This window comes from Callospermophilus lateralis, chromosome 8 (genome assembly GCF_048772815.1).
Source record: "Callospermophilus lateralis isolate mCalLat2 chromosome 8, mCalLat2.hap1, whole genome shotgun sequence".
NCBI lineage: Eukaryota > Metazoa > Chordata > Mammalia > Rodentia > Sciuridae > Callospermophilus > Callospermophilus lateralis.
In genome coordinates this window covers 25,609,923-25,632,439 of record NC_135312.1, presented here as the reverse complement: position 1 = coordinate 25,632,439, position 22,517 = coordinate 25,609,923, and the positions used below count along the sequence as shown (strand labels likewise).

General features: G+C 33.1%; 1 pseudogene; it reads left to right on the top strand.

Annotated features, from left to right (window-relative positions):
* The first annotated feature begins 1,118 nt into the window (after positions 1-1,118).
* On the top strand, positions 1,119-2,157 carry LOC143406436 (heterogeneous nuclear ribonucleoproteins A2/B1-like; annotated as a pseudogene).
* The last annotated feature ends 20,360 nt before the right edge of the window (positions 2,158-22,517 follow it).

Genomic DNA, 22,517 nt, shown 5'->3' with positions numbered 1-22,517 from the left:
AGTGCTAGTGCCCAGATATTGGTCAGACATTACTCTGGCTATATTTGCAACATATTAGCATTTAAGACAGTAGACTTCGAATAAAGTAGATTACCCTCCATAATGTGAATAGATTTCATTCAATTAGTTGAAACTTGAATAAAACAAAGCCTGAATTCCCTGAGTAAGAATGAATTCTGCCAGAAGACTGAGTTCAAATATTTCTACTGCAACTCTTCACTGTGTCTTCCCTCTGCTTTTATCTTACAAATTCTAGTGGCTTTAATGTGTTTATAACTCTTCTGCAGATTTTCAGCTTATCCAGCTTCCACAGTCATATGACTCAATTCCTTAAAATAAATCTCACACTATGTGAATATGTGAACAGATGTAGCCAAAGACATAGATACAGAAACACAGATATATACACATCTGATTTTTTTTTTAAGGATATTGACTAAGTCACTTTACTGGATATGGCAGGGAGAATAATGGCCCACCAAAGATGTCCTCCTTCCAGAATCTAAGAACATGGCAAAAGAGACATTGCAGATGTGATTAAGTATTCTATATTTCCAAGATAGACCCAATGGAATCATGGGATTCTAATAAGTAAAAGAGGGAGTCAGAAGAATTATAGTCAGAGAATAACACCTGATGACTGGCTGTTGGGGAGGGAGCAATGCATTTGATAATGGTAAGCCAGGAGCCAATGAATATGGGTAGCCCCAAGAAGCTGGAAAGGCTAGGAAATGAATTCCTGCCTGGAGCCTGTATAAGGGGAGCAGCATTGCTGAATCTTGACTTTTAACACCATGGAATTAATTTTACTTTTGATCTCTTGAAGGTTAGTTAATACATTTTTTGTTGTTTCAAACCACCAAGTTTGTGGGAGTTTCCTTAGTAATGGAAACTTCATGGAGTAGAAATGGGGGAATAGCAGATTAGGACAGTGTCCTGCAAAAAGAAAAGAGAGGGCAGTAGCAGGAGCGCTGAGTCTGTGCTGTCAGTGGTATTATTTCCGGAACAGAGGCAGTTCTCACTACAGTTCTAGGATGAATCCAGTTTGTGTTCTTCCACAGAGATCTCTCTCATCTTGCTTGGCTGCTGGAAATCAAGATGAAACAACTGAGTCAGCGATGGAGAGAGAACAGAAACAGTTCTGTAAACTCTATATTGGAGGCTTATTACACTTTGAAACCACAGAAGAAAGTTTAAGAAACTACTACCAGCAATGGGGAAAACTTAAAACATAACCAGACAATGTGGTTGTGAGGGATCCTGCAAGCTAAATATCAAGAGGATTTGGTATTGTGACTTTCTCATCTGTGGCTGTGGTTTATGCTGCCATAGCTGGAAGACCTCACTCAATTGATGGAAGAGTGGTTCAACCAGAGGAGCTGTAGAAAGAGAGGAGTCTGAAAATCAGGGACTCCTTTGACATTGAAGAAGCTGTTAGCGGAATTAAAGAAGACACGGAGGAACATCACCTTAGACATTACTTTGAAGAATATAGAAAAATCAATATCATTGAGATAATTCTTGATAGACAGTCTAGTAAGAAAAGAGGCTTTGACTTTGTTACTTTTAATGACCTTAATCCTGGGGACAAAATTGTATTGCAAAAATACCACACCATTAATGGTCATAAAGCAAAAGTAAGAAAGGATTTGTCTAGACAAGAAATGCAAGAAGTCCAAATTTCCAGGAGTGGAAGAGGAGGCAACTTTAGTTTGGGAGATTACCATGTGGCACGTGGTGGTGGAAATTTTGGACCAAGACCACAAAATAACTTTAGAGGAGGATCTGATGAATATCAAAGTGGAATTGGATTTGGGGGTGGCTATAATGGGTATGGAAGAGGACCTAGAAGTGGCAATTTTAAAGGTAGCTCTGGTTATGGAGGAAAATAAAGATATGGTGGTTGAGGATTCAGATATGGCAACTAGGGTGGGGGCTACAAAGTTGTTTTTGACAACTATAAATTAGGAGGAAATTATGGAAGTGGAAATTATAATGATTTTGGAAATTATAATCAGCAACCTTCTAAGTATGGTGCAAAGAAGAGTGGAAACTTTGGTGGTAGCAGGAACATGGGGGGGACCATAGAGTGGAGGGAGTTATGGTTCAGAAGTCACTAAAGGAAGTCTGGGTTATGATGGGAGGAGCCTATACTGAGCTTCACCCTATTTGCCTTGTGCTTTGCAGTATAAATAGAAGAGAAGAGCGCTCAGAGGTAACAGAACAGCTTCAGGTTATGAGGTTATGGAAATAAAAATGTTAAAGAAACTCTTATCTCAGTCATGCATAAATATGCAGTGATATGTTGGAAGACACCAGAGCAGATACAGAGAGCCATTTTGTGAATGGATTGGATAATAACATTACCTCACTGAAGAAGAAGGATTGTTTTTTAAAAAAATGCCTTTGAAAGAGTTTCTTAGCTTTTGTTAAGCATTTTTAAAATTTATATATGACAGGAGAATGCATTACAATTCTTATTACATATATAGAGCACAATTTTTCATATCTCTGCTTGTATACATAGTACTTTGGATAGTAATGATCATCACATTCCACTATCATTAATTACCCCATGCCCCCTCCCTTTCCCTCCAACCTCTCTACCCTATCTAAAGTTTGTCTATTTCTCCCATGCTCCTGTTCCCTATCCCACTGGAAATCAGCCTCCTTATATCAAATAAAACATTCAGCATTTGGTTATTTGGAATTTGCTAACTTCACTTAGCATTATCTTCTCTAACTTTTTCCATTTACCTATAAATGCCATGATTTTATTCTCTTTTATTGCTGAGTAAAATTTCATTGTGTATATATGCCACATTTTTTTTTCCATTCATCTATTGAAGGGCATCTAGGTTGGTTCCACAGTTTAGCTATTGTGAATTGTGTTGCTATGAACATTGATGTGGCTGTGTTCCTGTAGTATGCTGTTTTTAAATCCTTTGGGTATAGACCGAGGAGAGGGATAGCTGGGTCAAATGGTGGTTCCTTTCCCAATTCTCCAAGAAATATCTACACTGCTTTTCATATTGCCTGAACAAATTTGCAGTCCTACCAGCAGTGTATGAGTGTACCTTTTCCCCCACATCCCTGTCAACACTTATCATTACTTATATGCATAATAGCTGCCATTCTGACTGGAGTGAGATGAAGTCTTAGAGTGGTTTTAATTTGCATTTCTCTAATTGCTAGTGATGATGAACATTTTTCATGTATTTATTGATTGATTCTACATCATCTTCTGAGAAGTGTCTCTTCAGGTGCTTGGCCCATTTATTGATTGGGTTATTTGTTTTGTTTTGTTTGTTTGTTTTTGGTGTTTAGCTTTTTGAGTTCTTTATATACCATAGTGATTAGTGCTATATCTGATGTGTAAGAGGTAAAGATTTACTCTCTATTCACCTCACAGATTGTTTGTTTTGTTGAGAAGAAGCATTTTAGTTTGAGTCTATCCCATTTATTGATTCTTGATTTTAAAATCAGTCACAAATCCTTGGAAAGAGAAATGAAGATAACTACCCCATTTACAATAACCTCAAAAGAAATAAAATACTTGGGAATCAACTTAATGAAAGAGGTGAAAGATCTATATAATGAAAATTATAGAAACCTAAAGAAATAAATCAAAGAATACCTTAGAAGATGAAAAGATCTACCTTGCTCTTGGATAGGCAGAATTAATGTTATCAAAATGACCATACTTCCAAAAGCAACATACAGATTTAATGCAATTCCAATCCAAATTCCAATGACATTTCTCATAGAAACAGAAAAAGCAATCATGAAATTCACGTGGAAAAATAAGAGACCCAGAATAGCTAAAGCAATCCTTAGCAGGAAGAGTGAAGCAGGTGGCATTACTATACCAGACTTAAACTCTACTACAGAGCATTAGTAACAAAAACTCTACTACAGAGCATTAGTTAAAAAAAAAATGGTATTGGCACAAAAACAGACTGGTAGACCAATGGTAGAAAATAGAGGACACAGAGACTAACCACAAAACTGCAATTATCTTATATTAGACAAAGATGCCAAGAACATGCATTGTAGAAAAGATAGCCTCTTTAACAAATGGTGCTGGGAAAACTGGAAATCCATATGCAACAAAATGAGATTAAAGCCCTATCTCTCACCATGCACAAAATTCAATTCAAAATGGATCAAGTACTTAGGAATACAACCAGAGACGCTGCGTTTAATAGAAGAAAAATTAGGGCCTAATCTCCATCATGTGGGATTAGGCCCCAAATTCCTTAATAAGTTTCTTAGATTTTTAAGTGTTGTTTCTTTCTAGTGGTCTTTGTAAGAGTGTAGAAGCATTCCTTTTTTGATAATATTTAATTTTTAAGTTTCAGGTGATATTCAAAAACTTTTTAAAGATTTTTCTAAAATTTTGAAAAGCTATTAGCCAGGATTATGGTGTAATAAGACAACGTTTGTCCTTCAAAAATTTCAAGTGTTTGTAAAGAGTTAAGAAGCTGTTGTATATTTATGATTTAACAAAATAATTCTAAAGGAAAAATAAATAAAAAGAAAAAGGATAGAAGAAATAAACAAGATCTGAGAAGGTTTGAGTCAAAGAAGATGAGCAAGAAAGATAGGCAAAAAGAAACTAGGAGAAACAAATGATTTCCAGGGTTTGCCTTAGAGCATGAGAATTTTTTAGCTTCATAGTAGTTGAGCTATTGCTTAACTATTTTGATATGCATATAGCTATTTCAGCTTTCCTGGAAGATTATTACCCTTAATCTGTAAGAATATTTAATGAAAACTAAATGCATTTTTATTTTACTCTATTGTGCCCTAGTTTAAAATACTTTACAGCTTGATTGTGGTAAATATTTCCAAATATATACTCAAATCCAAACACCAAGTGGTGCACCTTGAATACATACAATTTTCACTTGTTAATTATGCCTCAATAAAGCTGGAAACATAATTTAATGTTGTCTTTTATTCTTTCAGCAATCACTAATTGTTTTTTAAAACACTATTCTTTCTTACCACAAAATATACTGCATAATTTATTCTTTTGTAGATGAACCAAGACATTGCCCAAAATTTAAACAAAATAATAACAGTACAGTTTTAATATGTCAAATAGTATAAATTAACAACCAAAATTTATTTTTTTCTATGTGTATATTTACTGCTCCAAATATATTTTATTATTTTACTGATGACTCTAACTTCTTAGGGGTTTACTCTAGATCTTTAGGAATTTTTAAATCCTTTCAACTTCATAAAATGATCTGCCCAAGGAATACTTTTTCATCAGTTTACTAATGTTCTCTGTATTTTTCAACTCATCATTTTGTGCTATTTCCTCTCTGTTTATATTTTTAAGGCAGAGTAGTTCAATACATTTCATTATATTTAACATGAATTTATGACAACAACTTTGCTTAACTATTGCCTTGAACATTGATTTAAGTCAAGAACTGAAGCTAAATATAGAGCCACGGATCTGAATTCTACTTTTAAATATTTCTTCAAGGCTGATGAAGACAAGGTGTAGCAGTAAAGGAATAGAAGGGTGGAATCAAAGCAAACTAGAATATGCTATCATCACATCTTAATCAGAATAAATGATATCTGTTATGATGTTTATTCTGAACAGCTGATTGTTTTACAGTATTTACATGTTCCTATGGTAGGCAGTTTTAGCACTAGGTCCTATAGGCAGATAAAGTAATAGGTAAGGAATTTACAATTTTCTCATTCCCCCAAAAGAGATTATTTTCAAACAAGATATCCTTCTCTTTTCCTCATCTCTTGACCACTATGAGATCATTACAAGGGAAGTGGTTTGTGGTCATGATGAGATCTGATTATAAATATGAGTTTTCTCTTCTCTCCGAGCACACATAAATTTGTCATTAGTGTTGACTATTTTCCAAAAGAGATTGTACTATCCACCCTCCTTGGTAGTTAAATGTGACTGTGATTTCCTGTTTTAAATGAAATGTGTGTAGATGTAATGTACATCACTTCCAAGGAGAATCATTAGGAGACAGCAAGCACCTTATCATGTTCACTCTTTCCATGAAATGTGTCAACATGGGAGCCCCCTGTAAAACTATTTTGGACATGTAACTTAAATGAAGATTCTGGAGTTGCTTTGAATAGCAGTATTTACTAATACACACAAACAGATCCATAATTCAAATTCATATGCAGTATACATTTTTCATATTTCTGGATATAATGCCTCAGGTGATCATTCTTCATGTTTTTTCATGTTTTTGCATGTCTCATGAACAAAGGTACTTTGTTCTTGAAATGATAGACAAAATTCTGGTCTATCATTTCAAGAATATTTTTAAAGCAAACAGCCCCAGAAGATAATAGAAAGAGTGTCTCCCTTTAGGTGAAAGAGTGTATTTTCTAAGCAACCTATTGCAAAAAGATCCAAGTTCCCTGCCCCTGAAAGTAGCCAGTTGTGAAGCAGAACCACTCCATGTACAGTATCAACGGTCACCTACCTCCCTGTTGTATTCATGATACTCAGAGTACAAAGGATACAAATGTAACCATGACACTCACGTACCCTGTGGTGTTAAATGTAATGATGTTTTTGTTTCCTATCCATAAGTTCTGTACCTCTTGCCAGCATTCTTGGATAATTTGTTAGTTTACAGTTATTGACTAAAATCTCAGATTCTTCAAAGTTTCATACATGATATTTTCACATTTTGAAAAAGTGAGACTATTGAAATAAAACAACTTTATAACATTAATAGAAGAAAACAGGTGACAAAAGCACATTTAATAAGAAGTACTTTCATGCAAACAGGTTAGCATAGTGGTCCCCCTAGGGCTTAAAGGTTTTTAATTATACAGAAACATTTATTACATATAATAGGTGACCAATGAACACATGATTTGAATTAATTGAATTAATTTTATTGTTCAAATAATAGAATTAAAACTTATTTCACAATTCATGCATAGAATTGTATATGATTGTTACTTTGCTTTGGTTATATAGAAATGACAATAGTTCACAATATTTTAGTCATTTAACTATACTGCAACTACTGTTTGCTTTTAAGTAATAATGGTAACAAGAAAAAGTCTATAGTCAAGCAGGATATCAAAATTATGCTGATTTATACATCTCTAAATTGTGATACTTAACATACAATACATTGATTAATTGATTATTAATAATTATTATCAAAATACAGAAAACAGAGAAAGTGGCTTCAGAGAGAAAATGACTTCAAATATGCAGAAATTTAATTGGCATATAAATAGCAGTGAAAACATTATATTCATATATATTAACCATCATTTTCTTCATATTATGCCTGCAAATTGTAACCAGTATTTCAGTACGTGATGTTAAATACAGGAATAATGACTCTGGTAGTGTATAAATATTCCATTTAGCAATAGGATTTCCTGAGTCACAGTATACCAATCTTTCTACAATATATTGAATACTTGTTTTAAATCTATGAGATTTGTCACATAGATTCTCTGTCCTTTTTGACATTAACATCTATGACTTAATAAATATTAATAGATAAAAATGACCAATGATTAAATACTAAAGAATTAAGTTCTGCTCCCTTACCAAAAATGTTAAAATGAGTTTAAAACTGGAAAACAGCATAAAATGCTAAGGTATGAATTGAGAATATGCACCATCCAGAGACATGGCTATCTAATATCTAATAGGAACTCTTTGATCCTCATGTTGGCAGAAAGTGGGCAAAGGAATGTATAGCATTTTACAATGAACCTAAGAATATTAGTCACTGAAAAATAACCGTTCTAACTGCTCACCTTGTGGGCCAGTTATGATAAACAGTGACTTAATAGTTACAAAAATCTATTTAAGTCTAATAGGTAAAATGCAAAAATGTTTAATACTCCTCAAAAGAGTAGTAATCTATCAAATAACAAATGTGAAACATATGCAAGTACAATCGACTATAGGATGGACATTCACTAAATCCTATTTTCATTTCCAAACCCAACTTAAATATCACCTTCCTTTCAGAAAGTAAAGATAGAAAATTCCATGCAATGTAACATACAGACCCTGTACTATTTCCCAGCACAATGTACTTTAGTCTCTGTATGCATTACTGGTTTTCAATTTATAGCCATAACAGAATTCATATAATTTGTATTTCATTTATTTTGAAACTTAGCCAATAAATGACTTTGTATACAAAGATGTAAATCCACTCAGAGTTTAATGCCAAGATTGAGATTCTAGGAAGAATTTTTGTTATCAGATGTAGTTTTGTTCTGTTGTTATTTTGCATGTTAAAAGAAACCCAGACACGTCATCTACATAAAGCTCAGAGCTATTTTCATTTTATTTCAAAGGTTAGAAATTTTCAAAGATAATTTATGTGAATTAGCAAATGTTTTGAGGCTTAGCTATCCTGCTGAGTGACTGAAGTGTTATCAAAGATATTTTCAGGCTTTCTACTGGCTTTAAGATGTCCTGTGTGCATTTTCTTGTGTGCGGCAACTTTAAACCTATTTGATTGTCAATTTTAGAGGCCATTCATATAATTTTAAATAAAGATAAAAGTCAATACATTTAATAGTATTCTTGGCCTTTAGGATTTTAAAATGTGAGGGCAGTACTGGGATGGGGTTCATGAAATTGCTGAAGTCATTAAGGCTAAATTGAGTCTTCAAGCAGTAGGTCTCCTTCTAAATCATAGTGACTAAACTATTTTTAAGTGTTTTCACTTATAACCTCACAAGTGATCTGCCTTTTTTCTTTTCTCCCTTCCTTCTTTCCTTCTTTCCATCCTTCTTTCTTTTGCCTCTTTATTTTGCAAGTTAGAGCAACCTATTTTACCAAAGTATCATCTCATTAATATTAATATTAATATTAATTCAGAAGTTGTGTCATTGACATGAATACTGTCAGGTTTCAAAGATCTTATTGCTGGGGATGGGGCAGTGGACCTATAAAACCATAGGGAAATGACATTGTCTTTTGGATCTTATCATAAATCATCAAATGCCATGACAATATTTCAAGGAAGTTTTGAAGGAAATAACTTTTGTCTTTAAACATGTTTTTCAGTTTGTAAGTATAAGTCATGCCAAATTGATGACTGATTTCTTTGGCTTCCCTTTTGTTTCAGTCACTGGAATATCAATGTCTGCCATCTGCTACATGGCACAAGATGCCTGCTGATACTTACTTCTGAGCCCTTCCACTACTTGTTGGCTGGAACCTACACATTCTTAAAAGAGTTCTCTCTTTTACTTCCTCTATGGAGTTCTTTTCTGTTGACATCACTCCCTTTTCACCCCAAATTGTGTACTAACTGAAAATACATTCTTCAGTAATTTTTACATAACACTGTAGTTTCTATAAACATACATATAGAAAGCTCAATATTACATTTGAGGATGACTGCCAGATTTTCCTCTGCATCAGCTTATTCTAGTATCTGTTCCCACAGTAACAGAAAAATTGTAACCTCGTGATACTTCGTGTATTACAAAAGACATTTTCAAATTCCAAGTGCCGTATTATTTTTTTTTTTAATTTTGCCTGTTTTTAAAACTTTGTTATTTCTGTATTTGTTTTTGCCAGAGGTATAATTTAGTTGAAATTGAGATACAATTATCAAGGTCCAAATAAATATAAGTAAAAATTTGTTGCTAATATTTTAAGTCTTATACTAGTGAGATCAAAATGAGGTTAGACTGTTACATCTAATTTTCTCCATCTTAAGTTATATTTGAGTAATTCTTTCTTTGACTTGAATACCTCCTCTCACCTAATTGAATGATCCCAGTAGAAGTAGATACTTTTGTTTCCAAGTGAACAGGGTTTTTCCAATGTCCTTCATATTTTACTTGAATGAAATTATTAATCACATTCAACCTTTAAACTTGATGACTGCCATGACACGTGACTGAAGCAGTCAGGGTCACTCCAGGTGAATTAGGCTAGTTACTAAATAGCTACTCCTAGATAGAAAATACCTTTTGGGGGGTTCACTGTTGGCTCCTTAGCCTCAGTTCCCACAAAGGAGGCAAGAGAGGGAGGGGAGAGAGAGAGAGAGAGAGAGAGCGAGCGAGTGCACATGCCTGAAACCCTATTTATTAGGGGGAAAGACATTCAAGAAAGTCAACCCAAATAATGCAAGAGATTAAGGTTTTAGGGGGTTGCTTGGTGATGTCTTAGGGTCAGCAGATTGACTAACATCTTGGAAGGCCACATCCATCTCAGGTGCTGTGTGGGATCAAAGGCAGAGCAAGTGAAAAGGGCACATACTTGCACAGCCCAGACAGAGCAGCAAAGTCTGACTAGTCTCCTTATGTGCTCAAATGCATAGCTCATACACACTGCCATGGCTGGCTCATCACAGATGTCTACTTGGTCATCCAATTCCAGCCAACTTTCTGATACCTAGTGTAAGTAATAGCTACTTTAATAATACATATTATGGTGTTATGAATTAATGTGCAATTCAAAATTGAAATTTACTATGTGGCATATAGTGAACGTCCAAAGTAAACAGAGAAAAAACGAAGATATCCCATCTTATCTACATTATGCCCTATTATATGCCATGTATTATTTTTTCAAAAACACATCATTCTTTTTTAGTAAGAGAAACACACTGAAACCATCATATAACTTGGCTAGTATATCATCTATATTGTAATATTTACATTAATGAACTTTTACCACAATCCAAATTCTTATATGCAAGCTATTATTAGAAGAAATGTGTTCTTTTCATGTTTTAAATTGTATTTTAAAAATATTTCTTGTTTTCTCCTTATTCAGAGTTAGTTTTCCTACTGCACTTAACCAAAAACAAATATAATAATCATAATGAAAGGAATTTTTAAGTAGAAAATGCACATGGCTCACATGAATGTGAAATTAGCATTCAATGACAAGCCCTTATATACTGAGAGTATCTAAAACAAGTTATAACATCTGCGCTCTTATTTTTAGAACATGTGTGTGTGTGCACATATATATATACATATATATATAGCACACGAATCCTCTGAGGTCATGAACTAAAACAGAAAACAAATTTGAAGAAATAATTTATTATAGTATAATACAATGTAATAAAAGAAGCTCATATTTAATAGTAAGTTGAATACCAAAATGAAAAAGAAGGGATTTCACAGACTATAGGACGTAACATAAAATTGTGAGTATGATTTTGAAAGTACAAATGATGTTTGATAAGAATGAAAGGAAAAAGGGCTAAATTGGTAGGTTTATTATTTTGTAAGCAATCAAGCATAGGTTCTTACAATTTTACCTCTGTTTTATTTTTTTCTATTTTTGACTTTTCACATTTATTGTCCAGAAACAGTAACTTTGATTATTTTTTTTTTTTTTAAGGGAGAAGGGAACTTGAAGGTAAAGAAAAGATGAGAGGACAGGGCATAGGTCTAGGCTATGGTCCTAGGCATAGCAGGGATTGTGAGTCTGAAAGCTCAGAGAGGCAGCAGCAGCTTAGGTCTTGATAGCTCAAGACTTAACCACTGTGGGTTAAGTTTCCACTGGAAACAGACTCAAAATGGCTAAAATTCCATTGTTAAAATAATACAGTGTATAAAATTCTGAGTTTGGCACTAGAAGGCCTTTGAGGTAATGGGTCTTGCCCTGCAGGAAGCCTTAAGCAAATACAAAGAGGCTATCTTTAGCTAATTTATATAAGAGTATATACAAAGAAATAATACTAAAATGACAAGAAATATAGCGAAAATTAGTAAAATAGTGGGGCAAGTCAACCTCATTCTACCATTAAATGTGAATCTCAAGAGATTACCAGCTTCTGATAATAAGTCTGGCTAACCAGAAAGATTCCTTAATAAAAATTATAATTTATATATATTAATATTATATTTATATATATTTATGTAATTTAAAATTACATTCTTAATAAAAATTATAACCTTAATTAATTGACTTAAAAGTTCAATTTGACATTCCAAAATATTTTTGCCATATCTTTCCATTCAATAAAAACAAGTGATTTCCGAATCATTACCACAAATTTGTATTTTTTCACTCATAAATTATGTAGACCATATGAATTTTCTGAGAATAGAGATATAACTGCAAAATCTCATTTTCTAGATGTGAAAAATTGTGATTTGATGGCAGAAATTAAGAACATAATCACATCTCTAAAGGATCAAGGCCAAGTGAAAACGTGTTGTTAATCCATGCATTACATGTTTCAAACATAAATGGAAATCTTGCTCTATCCCATTTCTCTATACAACCATTTAAATACTGCATATCTAATTTGAGCATTTTGACAGTTAATGCTTCTTCACATTATGGTTAATGAATTTGGCAACAGGTGTAGAAGAGTGTGGGGGTGATTGAAATCATAAAGAACAATAGTTGTCTAAGTAAGAAAAAAGCATGGAGAATGAGTGAAATAAGATATTTAATCTTCTGTAATTATTTATCAACCTCATATTGAGTGAGGATCCATCTAAAAGCATAGAGCTACTATATCCCACACCCCAGAATGCCAAATACTACTCAATAATATATTTTTAATCACAATATCCCCCCTTCTTTGAACAAACTAAATTCAAGTCTGTGTTTCTGTTTCCATTAGGAAAAAACAAAAACATAAAAAAAATTCTTCAAGTGGCTTCTTTCCCAGGTAGTCCCATGGTTGGGTAAATATGTAAGAGCTTTGGCTTTCTAAACTCTTGAGTCTTATTGTCTTTGACCTATACTGGTCACCATTAACACAGCATATCCAAGACTGCTCTTAAGCAACCTTACCATAGACAGCTTACTTGGTTCCTTGCCCATTTGAGACTGTTATGGTTTGGATGTGGTGTCTCCCCAAAAGTTATGTATGAGACAATTCAAGAAGGTTCAGAGGAGAAATAATTGGATTTTAAGAGTCGTAACCCAATCAGTGAATTCATCCACTGATAGGGATTAACTGAGTAGTAACTGAAGTGGTCGGATGTGGGTGGAGGAGGGGGGAATTGGAGTGCGGCAAGTGGAGACCTCTTTCTCTGCTTCCTGGTCATCATGTGAGCTGCTTCCCTCTGCCACACTCTGTCATGATGTTCCAACTCACTTCAAGCCCTGAGAAATGAAGCCAAAGTTCTATGGACTAAGACCTTTGAAACTCTGAGCCCTCAAATGAACTTCTCCTTCTCTACAGTATACTGGTTGGGTCTTTAAGTCACAGCAGCAAAAAAAAAAAAAAAAAAAAAAAAATACTGACTAAAAGAGAGACTGTGTTGGAAAAAAGAACCAGTAGATCCACTCTCCATTTTGAAAGGAAAAGCATCTTCTCAGACCCATTCTTATCTCCAGATATGGGCTTATTTACATTCCACATGGAAGGACAAGATTGTCCATCATCATACACTTAAGAAAACTACAGCTCTAACTTTAAAAAAATGGAGATAAGAAAAATCTCAGAAACTGTAGAACTGAAAACCTCAGACAGATGGAGATGGGAGAAAAACAAATTGCTTTCTTTCCAACGTTTCAAAGCTAACATAGAGATTAATATTCTAATAAAATTTCTGACTGCGTTCCTATTACCTCTTTTAGAGCTGCAAGTGTGTTTTTCTGTACTAGGAGAAAATAAAGAAAATACTTGTTTTCTTGCTGGTATTCAAATAGTGGTGAACATGTTTCTTTTTCTATAAAACATATAAAGACACAGATTTCTATATTTTATAAATAAGTGGAAATTATTGTGGCATATTTCTCTATTCAGTGCATGGAACCAGTGGAATTTAATTGTAGATAGTGACAGCCACTAAATTATTTAGTTTGCCTCCTCCTTGTTCTTGTTCTTGGTGTTGTTGTTGTTGTTGTTCTATTAAGCCAAAGTTTTTTTAAAAATCAGCTATGAAAATAAAGTAGATATTTCATTTATGTTCTAGGACAGAGACCTTGTCACTTTTATAAAAAATATTTTTGGAAAACAAACAAGACAAAAATCAGAACTGAACAAAAATAATGTTTGGAGAAATGGTAATGATAAAATAAAATACATGTTAACTGTTTCTAACTATTTCAATTTGACACTATGACTCTCTCCTGATGCTTCCTTTCTCTAATTTGCCTGACTTTGGAAAATGCAGCCCATCTAAGTTTTTTTGGCATATGTTTAATCTCACATCTGCTCTGCAACATCAGAGTAAGTGTCCTCTACATCTAACAGATGTCATTATTCCAAGATATTTTCTTAATTTTTAAATGAAATTTTTTCAATTCTCCCCACACCCATCTCTGATCCTTTAAACAAACAAAAAATCTGTGATGCAGTCTGGAATCAAGGCCAAAGCAAAATTTAATAAGAAAGATTTGGTTTTAAATTTTCTTCCATTTATTAGTACTTTCATTTTTCACTGAGATTATAGGTTTAATTTTTTTAGCTTTTACTGTGGAAGGCCATACAAGGTTATATCTGTGCCTTAATTTTATGTATCTGAAAATAGAACATTTTACCTATATTGATTTAAACATCTTGAATATATAAATATTTCTGAAAATTATGTCCTGCAAATAAATACACCCTGCAACCTAAAGTTACAACATGAGTCTGAACTTTAGATTTGTCCCTTGCAAGATACATGATATGTGCAAATTGTTTAACCTCTTTGGGCTTCTCAATCCAAATGGAGAGTGGTATTAGTTTTCCTTCAAGTGTTTGTTGAGAGTATTTGGTGAAATAATATATGTTAAGAACATGGAATACTTTCTGTCACAGATCAAATGCTAAATAATACAATTTTATATTTGAATGCTTATTAAATGGAAACAGTGTAGTTTTTATATTTGCATTAGTTTGATATTTTATCTACAGTGTATTATGAAAACACATAAATATCTAACAAAATATTATGTAAAAATTATTTTAAGTTCAATGCACATGTAAAATGTGTATAGTGTTTAGAAATTCATGCAGAATACTGAAACCAAAAAGAAGTTTGGAACAATCAGTCATGGGGAAAGCTACATTACCCCCAAAATATTGCTACAAAACAGACTACAGAAAAAGATGCATTTGTCACAAACTAAAAAAAAAAAGAAAAGATTACTAAAAATAGAAATTTTAAGAATGACTTCACACTTGTATACAACATAAAAAATCCGCTGTAGATTAATTTCTAACTTTTAAAAACACTATAGTAAATTTAAAAACAGGCATAGTCTGCAAATTATATTTAATAAACATGTGTATTTTCCAGATCAATAGGTGGCTAATAAGTTGAGTATAGTAGTCTATAAAAATACATAGTTTTATAAGCCTTTGTGAATTTAGTGGAAATAATTTTACAAGTGAATTGTACTTCTTTACTAAAAACTAGTAAAATATGGTCTTGTTATAATGTAATTAAATTTAAATTAAAGGATTGAAATGTGTAGATTGAAGGGTTTTAGAAAAATACAATAGTTTCACCCATAGTCCTATCAAATAATGGAACAGTTTTGTGTCCTCACAATGTTTTCCCAATTTCTCTTCAATGCCTATTATTTTATCTACTACAAGAATCCATTATTTGGGTTTCTGTCACTATAGATTAATTTTTCCCATTCCAGAACATCATGGAAAATCATGCAAAATGTACTATCATGTCATACTTTAAAAGAAGCATATTTTTTGGGGTATCAGCAGCATAATTAACCAGCATAATTTTTTGAGATTCATTTATTTTGTTGTGTATAAAAGTAATATCTTTTCTTTATGTACCACACTTTGTATATCTATTTTGCTGCTGGATATTTGGACTACTTCCAGTTTTCAGCTGTAACAAATAGAGCTGCTATGCATAATCATGTACAAAATTTTTGTGGACGGTGTTTTCATTTATTTAGTGCAAATGGTCCTTTTACAGTGGATGAGTAAAAGGATTTCAAGGTCATAAGATGGGATACATTTTACTTTTGTAGAAACATCCAGAGAATTTTGCAAAAAGATTTAACCATTTTAGTCTTCCACCAGCAAGGGATAAGAATTTTGATTGCTCAGCAATGCTTGTGTTCCAAAGTTTCTCATTTCATCTATTCTACTGGGTATAAGCAATGATTTGTAATAGTGATTTTAACTTCTTTAGGAATGACTATAAAACTGAGAATGTTTAAAGCATTTATCTTATATTGGGAAGTATCTATAAAATTTTGCCCTCTTTTGAGGGATTATCTTTTTTAAAATTGGGTTTTAAAATTTCTTTATATATTTTCTAAAAGTCCTGTTTGTCAGCTAGAAATATTTGGAGTTTCTCCCAGTTTCACTCATCTATTTGTTTTGCTGGAGCAATGTTTTGGAATCATACATTTTTAATTTTTGATTTATCAACATTTGTTTTGTTACATATAGTGTTTACTGTGTTCCTTATGAAATATATTTGACAATCTAATGGTATAGAGATTGTTCATTTTTAGAAGTTTTACATTGAAATGTTTAGGATTAGGTCCATGACAAAATTCTTTTTGTTTATAATGTAAGGCAAGGATTAAAAATCATTTTCTTTTCATTTTTTTAAAAATATATTCTCCTACCATTTATTGCAAAAACTTTTATTTCCTGATGTTGAGAGCCATAGCCGAAGGGGCCCCAGCAAACTTTCAGACTGCCAGCTGATGACTGGCTCACAGCGGCCCCAGCAACATTTAGCTGAAGGGGCCCCAGCAAACTTTCAGACTGTCAGCTGATGATTGGCTCACAGTGGCCCCAGCAACATCTAGCTGATTGGCTCCTCTGCGGTGAAGCTCATTGGGCTGTTTCTCTGCCCTTTCAGGCCACGGAGCTGCTCATTGGGGGACTTTTTGGCTCCGCCCATGCGACCCAGCCAATCAGCCTCTTGAGAGCAAGAGGATTGTGGGAGGTGTGGTGGTTGGAGAGTGTGGCTTGTGGGAAGCCGGTGGTGGCAGTTGGGCTCTGAGAGTTTTTTCCGGAGGAGCTGTTTTGTTTGGTGTGTGTGGTTCTAAAAATAAAGTTTCTTTTTTTTGACAAGTGGCTCCTGAATTGTGCCCAGCCAGACTGCGGCATCCTGATTAAATTCCTAGATTTCTTTTTTTAAAACCTCATTGACTGTATACATGTGGGGACATTTTCAGACCATTGTGTTTTGAAACTAGTTGAGATAAATTTCTACGTGTATTTATTTATTTTTTAAATTTGTAATGGGTGTTTTAGTCTTTTCATTTCTATATGAATTGTGTAATTAGCTTAGCAGTAACAACAAAACCCAGATATTTTTATTCTTTTCTGAGGCTGAGGCAGGAGGCTTAAGATTTTAAAACCAGCCTCAGTAAAAGCAAGACTCTAAGCAACTCAGTGAGACCCTGTCTCTAAATAAAATACAAAATAGGGCCGGGGATGTTGCTCAGTGGTCAAATGCCCCCAAATTCAATCCCGGATACCAATAAATACACAAATAAATAAATAAATACAAAAGGAAGAAAAGTATACTTTGGCTCAGGAAATCTTTCATCTTTCAGTCACTTAATCAAGTCTTAATTCTGGTCCTTATACTATACAATACATTGGAAGATTTTTGTAGCAGAGGGTGAGGCATTAGGTAATACATAGCATCTATGTATTGTTTATTCTAAGGTTTGTGTAGGTTTGTGCATGTTTTCCAAGTAGAATAACTTACCCTGTTTTGCTTTATGTTGATTTAATAAGTCATATAATTTGAGAATTTTAATTTATTCCACAAACCTTTCAGTACCATGACCTCTGGGATTACAGTTCTGGGAATGTATTTAAAGACTACCATTCCATTAAGGTAATTTAAATGTGACAATTTTTTTTTAATATGAATGATGACATTAATTTTTTTGAATGATTAATCAAAATTTCATGTCTGTGATAATGGCAACTTGACCAGAAAATATGATCATTTTGATAATTTAGATTTGATAATGTTTTATTGAATATTTCATCTTTGTTGATTAGAATCATTGGGTTACAATTATCTTTTTATGTATTGCAGTCTGGTTTTGGAATGACAAAAATTCTAGCCTCAAAAAATAAATAATGTATTTTCTTTTTCTTAGTTTCCTGAAAGAATTAGTAGGGCTGGGGATATGGCTTAAGCGGTAGCACACTCGCCTGGCATGCGTGGGGCTCTGGGTTCAATCCTCAGCACCACATAAAAATAAAGATGTTGTGTCCACTGAAAACTAAAAAATAAATACTAAAAAAATTCTCTCTCTAATAATAATAATAATAATAATAATAATAATAATAATAATAATAAATAATTAGTTAAATAGGTAATATTTTCACTACCGAAAGCATCAGCATGGAATTTTTACTTACAGGAACATTTGAAATTATTATTTCAGTTTCTCTAATAATATAGATAATTCAGATTTTCCATTTCTTATTTTGACATTTCTTTTTTTTCTGACTAAAAAAAATCCAGCTGAATGCATTACGATTCTTATTATACATATATACCACAATTTTTCATATCTCTGTACATAAAGTATGTTGATACCCAATTCATGTCTTCATACATGCACTTTGGAAATGATGTCCATCACATTTCACCATTCTTGCTAATCCCCTGCCCCTACCTTTTCCCTCCAACCCCTTTTCCCTATCTAGAACTCATCTATTCTTCCCATGCTCCCCCTCCCTATCTCATTGTGAGTCAGCCTCCTTGTATCAGAGAAATCATTCAGCATTTGTTTTTTGGGGGAGGATTGGCTAACTTCACTTAGCCTTATCTTCTTCAATGCCACCCATATACCTGCAAATGCCATGATTTTATTCTCTTTTATTGCTGAGTAAAATTCCATTGTGTATATATGCCAATTTTTTTTATCCATTTATCCACAGTTTAGCTATTGTGAATTGTGCTGCTATAAATATTGATGTGGTTGTGTCCCTGTAGTATGCTGTTTTTAAGTCCTTTGGGTTCAGTCCGAGCAGAGGGATAGCTGGGTCAAATGGCGGTTCCATTCCTAGATATCCAAGGAATCTCCATGTTGCTTTCATATTGGCTGCACCAATTTGCAGTCCCACCAGCAATGTATGAGTTTATCTTTTTTCCAATATCCTCTCCAACACTTATTGTTGTTTGTCTTCATCATAGCTGCCATTCTGACTAGAGTGATTTGAAATCTTAGAGTAGTTTTGATTTACATTTCTCTAATTGCTAGAGATGCCTAGCATTTTTTCATATATTATTGATTGATTGAATATACTCTTCTGAGAAGTGTCTGTTCAGTACCTTGGCCCATTTGTTGATTGGGTTATTTGGGGTTTTTTGGTGTTTAGTTTTTTGAGTTCTTTATATCCCCTAGAGATTAGTGCTCTAACTGATGTGTGAAGGGTAAAAATTTGCTCCCAGGATATAGGCTCTCTGTTCACCTCACAGATTGTTTCTTTTGCTGAGAAGAAATTTATAGTTTGATTCCATCCCACTTATTGATTCTTGGTTTTAATTCTTGCTCTATAGGAGTCTTACTAAGGAAATTGGGGCCTAATTCCACATGATGAAGATTAGGCCTACTTTTGATATTTCAAATAATGGTATCTTTCAAAGGATATTATTTTTTGGTCCACATTTTTTTTTAATATTTATTTATTTTTTTTATTTTTTCGGACACAACATCTTTGTTTGTATGTGGTGCTGAGAATCGAACCCGGGCCGCACGCATGCCAGGCGAGCGCGCTACCGCTTGAGCCACATCCCCAGCCCCATTTGGTCCACATTTTTAAATAAATGACATAATTGCATTTATAGTATTGCTCTTTTTCATATTTTAAATATATTTTCATTTTTATTTTTAATATTAGAAGTTTCATTCTGTGAGATGATCATATGATTTTTGTCCTTAATTTTATTTGCAATATGAATTGCATTTATTGATTTCCCTATGTTGAAACAACCATGAATCCCTGTGATAAAATCACATTGATCATGGTGTATAATATTCTCAATGTGTTGTTGTACGTGGATTGCTAATATTTTATTGAGAAATTTTGCATTTAGTTCATCAGTGATATTTGTTTGTAGTTTTCTTTCCTTGATGTGTTCTTGTTTTGTTTTGATACTGCCTGCATAGAATAAATTTGAGAGTGATCCTTCCCTATCTATTTCATGGGGAATTTGAGGATGGTTTCCAGTAGTTCTTTAAGGGTCTGACAGAATTCCCCTGATGATTCATCTCATCAAGGGATTATTGGGAAGACTTTTTGTTTCTGTTTCCACTGGGTAGAGGGGTGTTTTGAAATCACCTGTTATTGTACTAGGGTCTATCTGAGTCTGAAATGCAAGAAGTCTTTATTTTATGTACTTGGATACTTATATCATTGTTTGGGGCATAGTTTATTTACTATTTGTCATATCTTCTTGTAAGATTATTCACTTTATCTGTATGAATCATTCTTCTTTTTCTCTTTTGATTAATTTTTTCTTGAAATCTGTTTTGTCAGATATGAAAATAGCCATCCCTCATTGTTATAGGACTCCATAGTCATGAAGCATCTTTTTAACCTTCAGCCTGTGGCTATATAAATCTCTTTCAAATATTAAATAGTTAGATTTTTAAAAATTCATTCTGCCAGTATATCTTTTACTTGGAAAGTTGAGATCATTTACATTCAGAGTTTTTATGAAGAAGTTATTATTATTTCCTGCCATTTTGATTTATTTCATATATTTAATGTAGTCCTAATTCTTCTATACATAACTGTGCTTCCAATAAGCTTCATGCATTTGGAAACTCTGGTGTTTGCTTTTAAGTTTGTCTACATATAGTATTTCTCTTGGGATTTTCTGTAGTGCTGGCATAATGGTTATGGATTCTCTTAGCTTACATTTCTCAGGCAAAGCTTTTAGAATAGTATTTCTGGCTATAGCAATTTGGGTTATACTTGTTTTCTTTCAGAGCTTGGATTATCTCATTGCATGTATGTAAAGTCTAAGCTGAGAAGTCAGAAGTAATTCTTATTAATTTACCTCTAAATATGACCTGAAAATTTTCTCTTGTAGATTTAAATGTTCTATCTATTATGATTGCATTATGATTGTTATGTATCTTAGAGTGGTTTTGATCTTTTCAATCTTGTCTATCTGTGAGTCTCTATGTATCTTATATGTAGCTGTCCATTTCATTTTTTATGCTATTATTTCATTAGCCAATATCTACATATTTCCTTCAATTCCAACAACTCTTAAAAAGTTCCTGTTAGTGTGTATTACATTTATACATAACAATGAAGTTTATTTATACATAGTTGTACATGCATGGAATATAATTTGCACCATTTCAGTTCACATTATTACATTTCATCTTTTCATGTGGCTTCAGAGTACTTGTACATTATCATATAGTCTCCTCCTCCTCATCCTTCACCACCTCTTCTTTTTCTTCTTTCTCTCTTCCTCCTCCTCCTCTTTCCTTACTGCTAAGTGTTCAAGTTTATGCATACTGTTGTTGAGGCATGTTGTTTATTTTACACATAATCTAATGTGTTGGTGAAGTTGTCAACTAGATTTTGTATTTCATATTTTGTGTCTTTTGTTTTCAGAAGTTCTGATTGTTTTCTTTTTTTTTTTTTTTCCAAAATCTCATTTTGTTGAAATGGTCTTTATCCTCCTGTATTTTCTCAATTAAATTTTTACATCTTCTTTTAGTTTGCTAATACTTGAATAATGAATATTTTACTGACTTTTTCTGGAATTTCATGGCCTACAATATCAGTGTTTTCCTTTATTGGGGGGTTGAAAATTTGAAGCAGAAAACTCCTCTCCTTATATTTTCAGAGGTCCTTGATTTATGCATCTGTTGAAAACGGATTCCTCTTCCTCTTTTATGTGGAGGCCCTTTGACAGTAGTTATTATTTCATAATAAATCCTGTGCTAAGAGTATATGCTAGCTTCAAAACATGGGCTCAATGTAATCCAATTTTAATATTCAATGCCTCTTTGAAAGGAGTGCTGCAAGTAGAAGTGGTAATTTAAAACTAAACTATATACTAACATATGCTCCAAATGTAAATACTAATGATCACTATAACTCTCTTATTTCAGGAGGAATATGGTGATAAGTTATATTAGACTGAAAGTGTTTGTTAACCCTTAATAATGATACACAAAGTTGAATTTGAAGATGGAAAAAAAAATAAGGAAGGAAAAAAAAGAAAAATAAAGGAGACATAAAGAGAGTGGGAAATGGATGATAAAATGAGAAGAGTAAGCTGGGTGCAGAAGTAGAGACCAAAGAGGAATAAATGCATGTAGGAGACATATATTAGTTAATATCAATCAGTTATCACATTATAATACAGAGTCACTGAAAAATTGCTGCTAAAGTTTTGTAATAGATTTATTGTATCTGGCTTTCACATTTTAGCAACAGCCAACTGTGTGGAAGTCATTCAAATGCAAGTCTCATACCCTTTACTAATTTCAGCTCTAATCCAAACTGGACAAATTTACTTGGTGAGTCTGTATGTAAAATTCCCTCCTCCTTGCCTGGCCACATCTGATGGAGGTGGAATGATGATAAACTTCT